This window comes from Stegostoma tigrinum, chromosome 8, assembly GCF_030684315.1.
Source record: "Stegostoma tigrinum isolate sSteTig4 chromosome 8, sSteTig4.hap1, whole genome shotgun sequence".
In the NCBI taxonomy this organism is placed as follows: Eukaryota; Metazoa; Chordata; class Chondrichthyes; order Orectolobiformes; family Stegostomatidae; genus Stegostoma; species Stegostoma tigrinum.
Window position 1 is genome coordinate 16,304,427 of NC_081361.1, and position 13,758 is coordinate 16,318,184.

The 13,758-nt window shown below is 40.7% G+C and overlaps 1 long non-coding RNA gene across 1 annotated transcript in view; it reads right to left on the bottom strand.

The window, feature by feature from the left end:
* Positions 1-4,046: 4,046 nt before the first annotated feature.
* LOC125456029 (uncharacterized) overlaps positions 4,047-13,758 on the bottom strand; it is a 57,254-nt gene continuing 47,542 nt past the window's right edge. Inside the window, exon 4 of the long non-coding RNA XR_007248371.1 lies at positions 4,047-4,261. This is a non-coding gene — a long non-coding RNA (uncharacterized LOC125456029). The remainder of the gene's footprint in view (positions 4,262-13,758) is intronic.

Sequence of the window (13,758 nt, forward strand, 5' to 3'; positions counted from 1 at the left end):
TCATGGGGGGCCAAATTGTAGAACGTTCATTTTGAAAGGAATTGCAGAGGCACAGTAAAGAACATTAAAAACCCTGTGACACATCACATTCTAACACACCCTCCAAATACCAAGTGCTCCACATGTGACAGAGTCTACAGATTGTACTGTGGCCTCACCAGCCATCTCAGAGCTCATCAGATCAGAGTGGAAGCAAGCCTTCCTTAACGCCAAGAGACTATCACCGAAGGAGCAGAATAAGACAATAGAAAACAAAGAGACTGTTCGCTCACTTATCTGTTTATCTGTTTCCCTTGTAGGATACATACATGTATAGCTTTTGATCTACCCATATGCGTGGCATAACAGTTTTCAAATGCAAACACCATGAACCAAATAAGCCCCAAAATCTTTCGGAACTGAGAAAAAGCCAGACGCAATTAAATTCAGAAATCCTGCTGGTCGATCTCAATAATGTACAATGGGTTAAACTCGAGTTGAAGGTCAATAACTGGTTGGCTGGCACAGGCGACGGTTTAAGTTGTCAGATTGAGAAATCCTACAGTGCCCAAAAGACAGTGTAATTGCAGGGAGCTTGATGCATGTGGTGAAGGAATAACATTGGGAAGGACAGCTGAAGTACGGTGGAGATAACCGAGAATTACAACACCATTCTGCTGCGTAATTAAAGTGCCCAACTGAAAGAAACAGAGGAGAGACATCTGTCAAGAAGTTTGACAAAGAGTTTAAAAGTTTCTCTGCTGTGTGAGCATGACAGACAGATTGCGAAACTCAGATTCAGCAGATCCTTATTGGGAATGACAGTGGCGTGATAGAACAGTTCTTAGTCATCTGACTGTACCGGCATGCTGTTGGTCACCTGTTTTGAATGCTCATGCAGGGGGAGGGGCAGTTTAGAAACTGGTGAAGTTTATGCTGGCTTCTACTGAGGGGCATTGAGCTTCCTAATAACTCAAGAGAGCTTGGCCTGCACCTCAGAAGGACAGGGAGCAAGGTTGCTGATCATGAAATATACAGAGCAAGTTTCTAGACAGCCCACATGCCTAGTTAAGTGAATAATATTATGTGATCTGATGGTATTGATGTACACCTGAATGCTCCCAATTTCCACAATGGTATTATACTTTATCAGTCACTTCCAGAAGCAGAAATTGCAGCTCTGCCTTTCATTAAGCTCAAATATTTCTTTTTTTTTAATGAAATATTCAACTCGGCCAATTAACTGTGAATTTTAAATGGATCTTAAGATCCCTCAAGTGACTACCGTTAGTAATTTGGACTTGAACTTCAGTTTCCTTTCGATTGCAGTTATCCTATGTATGAAACTTTGAAGAGAAAATATTAATAAAGAGAAATGGAAATACTCAGTAGAGCAGGCCTTGTACCAGAGAGTAGATTTCCATTAGCACTTCACAGTCCAGGTGGAATTGACATTGGTTCTCAAGCATATTGAGTTGCCTGAGACCTGAGATGAATGTTGTGACCACAGTTTGAGCATTAGAACATAAGAAAATATTAACAAACAAAAAAAACATCGACCACCAGTTTCACTTGTAACACTTATTATGTGTATCTTGTCCTGCCTTGGGCTGAATAATTCCAGCATCTGGAAGTGATGATCCCTGAGGTAATATTTCTAATGTGTGGACACCACTGTTCAGGGAAGCAAACATTTTCTCCTAAATTAAAACGAAAATAACTGTGGATGCTGTAAATCAGAAACAAAAATAAATGTTGCTGCGAAAGCTCAGCAGGTCGACTATCATCAATGAAGGGAAATCAGAATTAACATTTCAGGTCTGATGGCCTTTCCTCAGAACTGATAGTAGTTAGGCAATGTCAGTTTTATATGCGGAAGATAGGGTAGAGGGATGGGGTTAGGAGTAAACGATAGGTGTGGAGAGAGTCCAAATTGAGAGAAGAACAGTTGGACAGACAAAACAGTGGATAATGATCTTGCTGGGACGGTGAATAGATTTTAAGGAAGACTGTTAGTGACTAACAATAGGCAGTGCAAAATAGCAGACTATGTGACAACAGGGCCCTGAGTGTGGGATAGGGGCTAGCACATGGGAGAGTTTAGGCCCTAAAATTATTGAACTCGATATTGAGTCCAGAAAGCTGCAGGGTACCCAAATGGAAAATGAGGTGATGTTCTTCCAACTTGCACTGAGCTTAACTGGAACAATGCAGCAAGCCTAAGACAGTGATGTTGGCCAGGGAACAGGGTGATATATCAAAGTTGCTGGTAACTGGAAGATCAGGGTATATTTTGCAAACAGTATGTAGAAGTTCTGTAAAGTGGTCACCCAGTCTACACTTTCTTTTCCAGTGCAGAGGACACCACATTGAGCAGTGAATGTAGTGGACTAGATTGTGGGAAGTGCAGGTAAAGTACAGCTTCACCTGTTTGGGCCCTTGGGTATTGGGGGGGGGGGTGTGGGAAATGGGCAGGTGTTACACCTTTGGCAGTTCTTTCCTGTTGACTTTATCATGACTCACTGAGATAGCACACTTGAAATCAGGTCCTACTATTCCAGGAGTCATTACAACATTGTTGTTGCTTAAAATAAATACCCAAAATCCCCAGCTCTCTGATGTTCCAACCTAGGTTCTGCATTAATGGGACCCATAGCTACAAAAATATCGTCCACAATATGTGTCAAATTCTTTGCTTTCCAAACATGTACACATCCTTCTGAATCTCTGGATTTTAATGCAGTTATTCCTCATTTCAGTCCACAGTTCTATAAAAAAGACACAAAAATGAAAAGGCACGGCCTTCACAATTTGCTCAGAGTTCAACCATGTTGGGAAGGAGACGATCATTCACCCCAGATGGCAGGATTTGTGAATGGAGGTTCCAGAACTTAGAAAGGTCAATATTCCCAAGATAAATAACAAACTGGAAATTGTGTGAACCTTGGAAATGCCACTGTTGAAAATGAGATTTTACATGTTTTAATGCCAGCCAAGAAAATCAGGGAGAGATGTCATTTTGAATATTTAGTGAATATGAGATCATTGGGGAATAGTGTTTAAATTCAGAATAACTAGAGGTTTGTAGCTCACTTAGCTGGAGCAAAAAATTCCAATATCGTTAGACATAGCCCAATTGTGATGCAAGAACTAATACTGGGGACTCACATTTAATAACTTGTGTGAAATCTCAAAATGATCCAGTTGACATTGTCCGATAGTTTTGCAAGGAGTTTCAAACGTAACTTTCAAAAATGTGCTGGTAACACAAAGAAGAGTAAGCTCTTTGCACATTTCTCCAGACCTTATGCCTTCCTATTAATTGTTGACTTTTTCCAATTTCAAGTTGTTTAAAGCATCATTCTCTTTCTCCCTAAACATCCTTCAATCACCTCCTTCAGGAAGTTCTCTGGTCTTAGAGAATGATGATTTCAAAATTGAAGATATCATAGATAATGGGAACTGCAGATGCTGGAGAATCCAAGATAACAAAGTGTGAAGCTGAATGAACACAGCAGGCCAAGCAGCATCTCTGGAGCACAAAAGCTGACGTTTCGGGCCGTGACCCATTTCTCTGCTGTATATTTCTATGATTCACTATTATTTTGAGCAAAGTGCTAACTTTTTGTTTTAAAAAGTGCCAGTATCTCTGTCAAGACAGGCAAAAGAACTCTGAATAAACATTGTGCTCGGATGCCGAGAGCCAAATTTCAAAGAAGTTCAAACAGAAGGCATCAGATTTGTGAATGATAGCTGATCCTTTTAATTGTTCCAGCTTTTGATCTAAATAACATTGCTTAGCACCATGTGCAACATAAATTCCCCCGTTTTCTTGTGAATGATGATTGGAGAAACTAGCTACCCAGGCTACAGGAAATAATTTGCACATAAGGCACCAATCACAGTTACCATCTTCAGCAAGAAAAAACTAGATAAATGTCTCCTTGACCATGAAAGGCAGTGCACCAAAACCTCATTCAACTGTACTTTCCGCAGTACTCAGCTCTCATCAGTTTTAGCTCACATTGCATTCACTGTCATGCTTGCTCAGAAACCAGTGTGTTTTGTAGAGCATTCAGTCACTGGTAACTGTTGCTACTCACAAAGATTTCAATTCCATTTCTAGCCAGGTTCTTATCCAGTTACTTCTAAAAGAGTTGATTGACAAAGAAATTAACTAACTGTCCCTGTTGCATTGGCACAAGTCTGATGAAGCGAAAAGCTGTTCACATCTCTGGTTTCATATGTGAGGTTGTTGATTGTATACTCAGGTTCTCTTGTTCTGCAAACAAAACTCAACTTTAATATTCACATCTCCATGTCTGTCAATATAAATAAATATCATGATCATTTTCTAATTAAAACAAGTTAATGGATAGATAAACAACATGGATTTCAAATAGCCCGATAGCCTGATGAATAATTTTGTATTGCCATATTGTAAACATAGACAATAGGACCAGGAGGAGGCCACTCGCCCTTTGAGCCTGCCATTCTTCACAATTATGGCTGATCGTCCAACTCAATAGCCTAATCCTGCTTTCTCCCCATAACCTTTGATCCCATTTGTCCCAAGTACTATATCTAGCCAGCGCTTAAATACATTCAATGTTTAGGCAACATCTGCTTCCGGTGGGAATGAATTCCACAGGCTCACCACTCTTTGGTTGGAGAAATGTCTCCTCGTCTTTGTCCTAAATGGTCTAATCTGTATATGTTATCCATATCAATTAGCAAGTAGAGTATGGATATAATAAAATTTAATAGCATTAATAATTTTAGGGTAGCTATAGATGTGTATACATTATAAACTGGGTTATTTTCTGTTCTAAATGAGTTCCATCTGGAAATGTGGCATTACAGCCTTAGCGTTATCGAAACATGCAGCATGGAAACAGACCCCCTTCGGTCCAACTCGTACATATTGACCAGATATCCTAAGTTAATCTAATCCTATTTGCTAGCATTTGGCCCCTATCCCTCCAAAACCTTCCCATACGTGTACCCATCCAGATACCTTTTAACTGTTGAAATTATACCAGACACGACACCTTCCTCTGACAATTCATTCCATACGTGCACCACCCTCTACCTGAAAAAGTTGGCTCTTAGGTACCTTTTAAATCATTGCTTTCTCACTTTAAAGTTTTGGAAACCCCTACCCTGGGCAAAAGACCTTGATTGCTCACCTTATCTGTGCCCCTTACAATTTTATACACCTCTATAAGGTCACCCTTCAGCCTCCAACACTCCAGAGAAAATGGTCCCAGACTATTAAGCCTGTCCCTAAAGCTCAAACCCTCCAAGGCAAGGCCCTTCTAAATCTTTTCTGAACTCCTTCAAGTTTACGAGTTTGGACTAATGCTGCATATGTTGCATTAGTATTACGCAGGTATAGAATGAATTTACAGTATGAATACTTAGCATATTTGATGAGATATTTGTAAGAATCTTAGCTGTTCTCCTTGTCTGAGAGAAACATATATCAGAAGTCACTGATGTTGAAAGAAGAACTATTGGGTTAATGAATGCGGTAGTTAATAAAGACTAATTTCAGGGGCATCGAACGATAAAGGATATCTGTTAGTCCGATTCATAATCCGAGCCATCAAATTCCATTTGAATATCTGTCTGAGTGATAGGTATATGAATAATCCTTACATCTGGCAGCAGCAAAGCCTAGCTTAATGAATTACCCCAAGATTTGAATCTCTAGACAGCACACGTATCATACTTCCACCCACATGTTTATGGTTTGAAAACCAAAGTGAAGAAATAAAAGCTCATTGGGGTTTGATCAATCAGAGCCAACCTTTATTGATATATAATGTAACTGAACCTGGAGCTCCAATCTTGTGGAAGCAATGCCTTTCGAGACAAGAATGGTAATCAAATACTTAATCCTTTTTTTTGATGAATAAACAGTAACTTCTTTGAGCAAACCAGAACTTTGTTTTGTTTTATTTCATTAACACTCTGTCTTCTGTCTTTCAGATCCATAGGGCCCAGCAGAAGAGTGCCTAAATTTTAGTATGAGACCAGGAAAGTGAGAAAAGATACAAATGATAAGGAGATTAGACAAAGGAAACAACTGTCAATATAAAAGAGGAAGACAATGGGCATTGAACAACAGAAGAATGTAGTAACATCATTAGCCATTCTAGGAAGCCAATGTGAAAAAATCAGCTCACCAGTTCTAAGAGATTGTATAGAATCATAGGATTTCTACATTGAGGAAGCAGACCATTTGGCCTATTGAGTCCATACTGATCCTCTGAAAAGCATCACACCCAAACCCACACTCCCAACCTATAACCCTTCATTTCCCATGGCCAATTCATTTAACCTGCAGGTAATGGCTCAAGTATGGGTGTAATGCATAAAAATCCAATAGCTCGGCTATGTCCAAAATTGATTTTATTTTCTGTTTGTCATCCATTTTGCCTATCGTGAGATCCCATATTTATTTAGCATCAGTTCTCTTTCTCAATAATTATCTCTTTCTGCAATCATCTATGGCTATGATTTCCCTTCCTTAATCTGTCCACTACGTTTAAAAGAGTTTATGATATTATCCTTCTGCAGAAACTTGCCTCAGTTGTCGCATTCCATCAGGCTACCATCTACTCCTACCTGCCTGGAACAACTGACACAGGCCAGCACATGCACCGTTGGACCTTCAAAGATTCCCAAGTGCCTGACCTTGGGATCATCTTTTACCATAAACAATTCCTTCATCATCCACAGGCAGGTGGAAACTCTCAAAAGTGGCCAGGGTGACTTGCTTCTTTAATCAGTGCCCACAAAAAACAGAAGAATTTACATTGCACAAGATGCTAAGCACTTGTTGGAACAATTAAAAGTATCAGACTTATTCCACAGATCAGATGCCTCCTGTTTGAACTGCCTCACCATGATTATTACATTCTGCCAAGCAGACTTGCCAGAACTTATTTCAGCTAAACATCAAAAATAGCAGAAACCATTCCACTCGGGAGCTACCAGAAACAGCATTCCTTTGACAAGGACACCATCCCACCCTGCTTTCTGTTTGTTCAAGTTGAACCAGGCTGCATGAAAGATTGATGTCATCTTTAGCCATTAACTGTGCTGCAGACCCCCACTGAGCTACCATTCCCACAATATTGCTCCCTTTTACTCTGCATCCAGCCCCCTCCTCCTGTCTAGAGATGATCATTCCTAGGCTCACTTCACTGGCCATTTTTTGTCCATCCTTTATAGCTTCAATGTATTGAAAAATGCACAAAATCCTGTTCACCCATCAATGTCATCCAGCTTACGTTGTAATGCGTTAAATTGAAAATGCTTGTTCCCTTATTCAAATATACTCATGTCCTTGTTTCAATACAATTCTCTTTCAAACGTACTTGAAATCTTGCCCCCATTGTGCAGTTATCTCTTCTCAACAATATCGGCTTTGAGTTGCTGAGGCCCAATTATCTGAGTCTCCCTCTACTTCGAAAACTTTTCTGAAACAGCCTCCTTTCAACAGTTTCCAAAGGCCTGAAGATCCTATTCTGCTATTTCCACTCTGAATTGCCTTGGATCAGTCTATAGGCTAAAGACGCCACAAAAGCAAGTTGTCATGGTAAAGATGCCTTTATTGTCCCCATATGTAACTATCTCTCTTTCAAAAGAATTATTCAGTTTTGCAGTTGAAATAAGTGAATTTGGCAGTCGCTTTGTGCTGAGGTTTTATTCATTATTTGCTTTTGATCAGCTTGCCTTGAATTTTACCATCACATTCCCTGCTATGAAAAGGAAGAGACATTTCCTATCAGAGCTCATCATTGAATCCACACAATCTCACCTCACTTTAAGCAACCAATATGCCCAAGTAATCAGGGTGCAGTAAATCCGTCCTCACTGTCGATGAGCTATGCACTCAAACTGAACAAATCACATTATTCAAGCTTGCAGGAAATAAGAAGAAGCCCCAGAAGATCATCTGGTAGCTCAGCTAATTGTGTTTTGTTGGAACTGCATGTGCCAAGGCCTGCAGTACATCATGCTTAATCCTGATGCAACTAATGCCAAATGCTGCACTTGACTGAACACGAATAGAGTTTTGCTATGTTGCACAGGAGACTCAATAACAAGCGCGACACAGCTCACCCCTCCAGTGACCATATGCTGATAGAAATGATGTTGCGCTATTTGTTTTTGACAAGAAGTATGAAGGCAATGTTGCCCTTAGGATCTGCTCGTAAAAGGTCCCTTCATTCCCTGATGGTTTTATATGTGGTGTATTACATTTGAACCTTCATTACTTGTCTTCGCCCCACAGCATCATTAAGCTCAGTGATGCACTCCCAAACAAAGTGCATAATTAAAGTCTGAGTCATTTAAAGTCATGTTTCTCATCTGATAAATTCGGATCTATAACTTCTGCTGGCATTATCAGCAGCTGGCAAAGAGCAGTTTGTGGCCCTTTGAGAGCTGCAGCTTGCTTCAAATGATTATTCGATGTTCTTACATTTCTACTGAAGGTTTTGATCACTTTGGAGTCTGAATGACTTTGTTGTGGTTGTTCTTCCTTACCTGAGTGGTACCTGGGCGTTCAATTTGCCTCCTCGACTAAGGTCAAATGAATCCTCAAACTCACTGTTCAGATGTGGCCACATTTTATGAGACGGGATGGGGCCTGGGAATATCAAATGACTCTTCCCCACACCAGGAATACATTGGCAACACAAACAGAAATTTTTGGAAAAGCTCAGCAGGTCTTGCAGCATCTGTGGAGAGAAATTGAGTAAACAGAGTGATCTGAGGAAGGGTCACTCGACCTGAAACGCAAACTCCATTCTGCCAAATACAAACTATCCCTGTAATAACTAGGTTTCTATAACCCACCTCTATTTACCCCATGAGAGATAGTCGGAACAGCCGATGCTGGAGTCTGAGATGACAAGGTGTGGAGCTGGAGGAACACAGCAGGCCAGGCAGCATCAGAGCAGCAGGAAAGCTGACGTTTCCGGTCTGGACACTTCTTCAGAAATTTACCCCATGTCTGGTCTGTTCTGGTCTGGTCCATGTTTCCATTGACCAAGAATTGCTAAACAGTTTAGGCCTTTATTCATTAGTGTTTAGAAGAATGAGGATAAACCTATTGAAACAAACAATATTCTGAGGGGGCTTGACAGGCTAGATGTTGGAAAGGTGTTTCCTCTTGTGACGGAATCCAGATAAGGTGACAATGATACAGAATAAAATGACAGTGATTTAAAACTGAGTTTCAGGGAATTTCTTCTCTCAGGTAATAGTAATTGTCCAGAATTCTCAGGTCCAGACAGTTGTGGTGGCCACATATTTGAGAACATTTGAAGCGGGGAGGATAGATTTTGAAAGATTGTGGAATGGAGAGCCATGAGAAGCTAGTACAGTTGAGAAGTTGAGGCTTAGGGCAGATCAGGCATGATTTTATTGACTGGTGGAGCAGGTTAATGGGCCAAATAGCTTACACATGTTTTTTTTTAATATGTTCTTAATAGATGTAAGAGTAGAGGAAGGCCATTCAGCTGATTGAATTTGCTTTTTCATTCAATGAGATTGTGGCTGATATGATAATCTCAACCCCACTAACCTCACATTTTCCCACATCATATTCTATCTGTCAATTAACTTGTATCTTTCCCTCTATAGGCTCTCACCTATGTCCATGCCATCTGCAAACATGGCTATGGTGTATTCACTTCCCTCATCCAAGTCATTATAAATATCGTAAGCAACAATGGGCCCAACACTGATCATTATGTCACTTTTCTACTGACAGATTGCCATCCTTAAAACTCCCCCTTTACCCCAGCTCTCCGTCTTCTATTAGTTAGCCAATCTTTTACTCTTGCTCACACACAATCATAACACATCAGGCTCTACTTATTAAGTTGCAGTGCCTTGTCAAATGCTTTTGGAAATTTAAATATCTTACATTTATTGATTCACTTTTATCTATCCGGTTTGGCACCTCCTTGACAAATTCTAAAAGCATTGTCAGCTGTCATTTCTCCTTTATGATGTGGGCTGTGTGATTTATATATATATAGTTTGAATGATTGAATTTTGATTTAGTAGCTCATGGATTTTTCTGTGCGCCTGTGGTGTTTAGTGATTAATTTGCAAGTGTTTCTGTAGCCATGATGATTTCTTATAAAACAAATCAAGAGGGAAGGCGTTTTCATACTTAATGGACTTTTTTATGCATGAGGAGTTTACAATTGAGCAAGGATAAATAAAAAAAAGTGCATCAGTTTTTCTGCCAGAAGTTTCCAGACATGACTTTTCTCTAAGATTACGGGAAAGCTTAAGATAGCATGTGGTCTGCGAGTAGCATGGTGACTCAGTGGTTAGCACTGCTGCCTCATAACGCCAAGGACCCACATTTGATTCCAGAGTAAGAGGCAGTGACAAGTTACTGCAGTGGTCATCCTTGCTACAGTTTAACCAAACTTCAAATAAAAATGAATGCAGAGTTTTGTCTTTTGGTGGAAGCAATTCAATTCTTTCACCATTTCATGATCATCGAAAGAAGAGAAAATGAGAGTGAAGCAAATGAGGTGAGATGTTATTTAGAATCAGCTAAATTTTCTTCTTTAAGAATCAATTGCTTTGCAGCAGTTTAGCATAATTTATTTACAATTTTAGCATTTTTATGATGACTTGAGCTGGGAAATTGTACCTAATGGTCTGTGGCAATACTGCAGTCATGTAATGACCCTCTACATCAACTTTTCCAAAGCTATGCTGCCTTCTCCCTCCAAACTTCAGCAAGACACACAGGATTGAAGTCGCTCTCAATAGCTTTGAATTCAGGGCCATGAGCTGCAATACAGTGTTCAATTTGTAACGGAATCTTTGTCCATTATTGCGCTGAGAGATGACAGCAATTCTATTAGTAATCTAATACGGGCATATTAGAGACTAGAGGCTGGTTCAAAGACTAATTATTTGAAATTCCCCCGGAGGCTCAAGGCAACTTCAACTGGGAAGCAGCAAGTTGTATGATGGCCCTCCTCTTCACCCAACACACGACACTCTACCACAACCTACTCCACCCCCTTCACTCTACATCAAACTCTAGCCCAAAGTGAGAAGCAATTAGAAACCTTTGATCTCTCTCTTTCATCTTCATGTGGTTCTGTTTTGGTTTGACAGCACAAGCAATGCAGAAAGTGCCAGCCAATTTTTATAAAGTAGACTTTAGTCCAGAAATAAGCCAAACAGGATGGATTATTAACTCATGAAAGGCACTGCATCTAATATCTGTAAGTCAGTCAGTAAACTGTCTGCTGTGCCCTATTCTTGTGCGAATCCACTTTAGTCCCCACAGTGGTGCTCAAATCTCCAAACTTGGAGCTAATATAAAATGACCTGGACTCACACCAAAAGCCTGCTAAGAGGCTTCATTAACATTGTTACAACAGTTGAATGAAGCTGTGACCAACCTCTAAGGACATAGGCACTGATCAAGCAGGCTTACCATGGTCAAGCACATCCATAACTCCACTGAGTGCTGGATCTACAAAACATTTTGCGCTGGGCCATAATGTTTTTACATTCAAAATGTTGAATGTTATGACCAGTAATCTGCATCTCTAGGCTGAACTGTCAACTTGATCATTTTAGCGATTGTAATAAGTGAACCTCATAGAATATGAGTGATAATGGGAACTGCAGATGCTGGAGAATCCAAGATAACAAAGTGTGAAGCTGGGTGAAAACAGCAGGCCAAGCAGCATCTCAGGAGCACAAAAGCTTTTGTGCTCCTGAGATGCTGCTTGGCCTGCTGTGTTCATCCAGCTTCACACTTTCTCATAGAATATGAGTTTCTGTTTGGGGCTGTTAATCTGGTCCAATGAGATACCACAGGCTGACTGATATTAGGAGGAGTGTAGAGGTTCTGTTCACTTTGAGAGCTGGCTCTGGTGGGGCTGGTTGAGTGTTAAGGACTCTTCATGTGGAAATAAAAGATAATTTGTTGACAGGTTACCAGAATCTGTGAAGTTATTTCAATCATGGCTTTTCGTGTTCAGCAAAGTGAAGCATGTCCATGTTGGTAAAGAAATATGTACACTTTCAGACCCGAGTATCAAGAAAAAAGTATCATTTAAAAAAGTAACATTCTCCACATAATAATAAAGTATGAAGCTGGATGAACACAGCAGGCCAAGCAGCATCTCAGGAGCACAAAAGCTGACTTTTCGGGCCTAGACCCTTCATCAGAGAGGGGGATGGGGTGAGGGTTCTGGAATAAATAGGGAGAGAGGGGGAGGCAGACCGAAGATGGAGAGAAAAGAAGATAGGTGGAGAGTAGAGTATAGGTGGGGAGGTAGGGAGGGGATAGGTCAGTCCAGGGAAGACGGACAGGTCAAGGAGGTGGGATGAGGTTAGTAGGTCGGAAATGGAGGTGCGGCTTGGGGCGGGAGGACGGGATGGATGAGAGGAAGAACAGGTTAGGGAGGCAGAGACAGGCTGGGCTGGTTTTGGGATGCAGTGGGGGGAGCGGAAGAGCTGGGCTGGTTGTGTGGTGTAGTGGGGGGAGGGGACGAACTGGGCTGGTTTATAATGTTCCATCAAGGATTTCCAGTGTACAAATAGTGTGGCTGAGGCACAAAGTAACTTCACCATTGTCCCAGAAAACATCCAAGTCAGCTCTAGTTCACATTTGCTTTTGGTACCTGTTGTGTAATATAATTCGGTAGGTTCGCGACTCTGTTAAAATCACATTCTCTGGCCTATAACAATCAAGCAGCAAAAACCTGAAAAAATCAAAATTTCAGCTTTAAATGATGCAAATTCAAGCAATTTTATCTCCCATCAATTTGCTGCAACATTCAGCAAGAGTTTTCAGTTGTGTTGAGAAAAGACTGTTCAATTCATTCCTCTTGTGGCATTCTGGGTAGAATACAACTCTGGTTACATAGGTTTCCTTCAAAGCAGATACAGGCCATTCGGTCCATTGAAGTCTGCACCAAATCTCTGAAGAACATTCCCAATAACCCTGCATTTCCCGTGGCTAATCCAAATAATCTGCACATCCCTGGACACTTTGGACAATTTTGCATGGCTAACGCCTGCCGTGGTAGGAAACCAGAGTGCCCATAGAAAACCACAAGACACTGGGAAAACATGCAAACTCCATGTATACAGTCTTCTGAGGGTGGAATCAAATCTGGATCCCCGGTGCTGTAAGGCAGCAGTACTAATATTGCCTCTGTGTCTCTCCCTCTCTCTCTCTCTCTCTCTCTCTCTCTCTCTCTCTCTCTCTCTATGTCTCCCTTTGTGTTCCAGCCCCCATAACTGATAATGTGCTCTGTAATGTTTAAGTAGTCACACTCCAGGTTCAATGAACTGAGAACATTATCATGTAAAAATCTTGAAGACTATCTTAACAGAATAAAATCCTGCTTTGAGGCTGCATCAGGCTAGCACACATTACTCCCAATACACATGAGAGGTTTTTTCAGGCACAGCTGTGAAATATTCCCTATGAAACACTTATACATAATATTTTAGTTTCTAATTCCAATATATAAAATACATATGCACAACTATATATGACAATTACACTTTTATAATGAATAGATTTGAAGAGCTTTTCTAAAAGGTATTTCAGAGTCGAAAGCATTGTGTCATAGAATCCTTACAATGTGGAAGCAGCAGGCCATTTGGCACTTTGACTCCACAATAACCCTCTGAAGGGCACCCACCAGGCCTATCCCTATAACCCTGCACTTTCCATGGCTAATCCCCTGAGCCTAT